Below are 1,884 nucleotides of genomic sequence, written 5' to 3'. Positions count from 1 at the left end.
AAGTGAGCCTCTCCTTAGGGGTTCTCATACCAACTCCTAACAGAAAATGGAACTCTCAGGCATCATGTTTCCGCTATAGTCACACAGAGGCTGTCCTTGACACAGATGTGTGGCATTTCTGATAGACTGGTGGCCTCACCCACATCCTGATTTTTTTTCTTTTTGTTGTACCCATATTCAGTTAGAGTCTCTTCAGCCTGGTATAGCTCTCCTATTTCCCATCTTCGTGAAATTGTTTTTTTCCATCAAATGATGAGGAAGCTGAGGGTCAATCCTATTTCTTTCACTTCATTCACACATTGGATAAATGTCACTAGAGTGCCTGCTGGGGACCAAACACTGTTCGGGGGCCCTGGGACCTAGGATACTGACCAGAACAGAATTTCTATGCTCTTAGAGCCCCCTTTCTCTTTCTTTGACTCACATAACCATGGGTTACATGACACACTAGTCTTTTTTTTTTTTAAGATTTTATTTATTTATTTGACAGACAGAGATCACAAGTAGGCAGAGAGGCAGGCAGAGAGAGAGGAAGGGAAGCAGGCTCCCTGCTGAGCAGAGAGCCCGATGCGGGACTCGATCCCAGGACCCTGAGATCATGACCCGAGCTGAAGGCAGCGGCTTAACCCACTGAGCCACCCAGGCACCCGACACACTAGCCTTGAGGATTCTCGAGGTTTCCTTGGGCACAGTCACACACTTGGACCTTGCCCCAGCGTACGCTGGCTGCATGCTTTGGCTTTGGTTTCTCTTCATGGAGGCTTCATCGTCTAGCTGCATTGACACGTACCCTGAAGAAGAACCACCCTAGCCAGGCCCAGGCATTGCCACTTGATCCCAGACCAGGCATTCTAACTTCCAAAACCCCTTCCCTTACATGTTAAGGACAGCCAGCTTCCCCATGTTGGGGCATGACCAATTGTGAGCGGAGGAAAACAGGTCAGCCTGATGCAAATATTCCTTATCATTGTAGCACGATCATGTTTAGAGATAAAAATTCAGTGAACTCCTTCTACCACCCCCCCCCAACATTTTCTTATTGCCCTGATTCTTCCACAAGTCTCCTTTCCCTGCAAAAGAGAAGGTACCACAGAATACAAATACCAAGGAATTAAATTCTTGGCTTTGAAGTTTCAAGATCAACTTTTAAAACTTATAAAAAGAGAAAATAGTCTTGGGAGTCTAGACTTTTTGCTATGCAAGAGTGTTTATTAGTCATCACTCTCCTGAGAAAGAAATAGAACCAGTAGGATATATATATATAGATACACACACACACACACACATATATATATATTCTTATATATATACATGATCTCTCTCCCTTATATCTATCACCTTTCGATATCCCATTTTTAATCTATTGTCTATCTATCCACTGAAATGTGTAAGGAATGGGCTCATGTGATTATGAAGGTTGAAATTATATAATGTGAGTCTGAAGGCCTGAGAACCAGGTAAGCAGGTGGTGTAAATTCCAGCCTGAGGAATGAACAAGAACACTGGTCCAGTTCAACTGTCAGGCTTGAGGAGTTCCCTCTTTCTCTGTCTTTTGTTCTATATTCAGGCCTTTAACTGATTCGCTGAGACCCACCCACATTAGGGAACGCGATCTGCTTTACTGAGTCTACTGATTCACCTATTAATTTCATCCAAGGGTGCCTAGGTGGCTCGATCAGCTAAGCATCTGCCTTCAACTCAGGCTGTTGTCTCAGGGTCCTAGGATCGAGCCCTGCAACCCTCTCCCTCTGCACCCCCCACTTGTGCTCTCTCTCTCTCTCCCTGTCTCTCTCAAATAAATAAATAAAATCTTGAAAAAATTAATTTCATCCAAAGCATCCTCACAGACACACTAGAAAAATGTTTGACCAAGTTTCGGGGCAT

Source organism: Lutra lutra, chromosome 7 (genome assembly GCF_902655055.1).
Source record: "Lutra lutra chromosome 7, mLutLut1.2, whole genome shotgun sequence".
In the NCBI taxonomy this organism is placed as follows: Eukaryota; Metazoa; Chordata; class Mammalia; order Carnivora; family Mustelidae; genus Lutra; species Lutra lutra.
Note: the sequence above shows the minus strand (reverse complement) of the source record.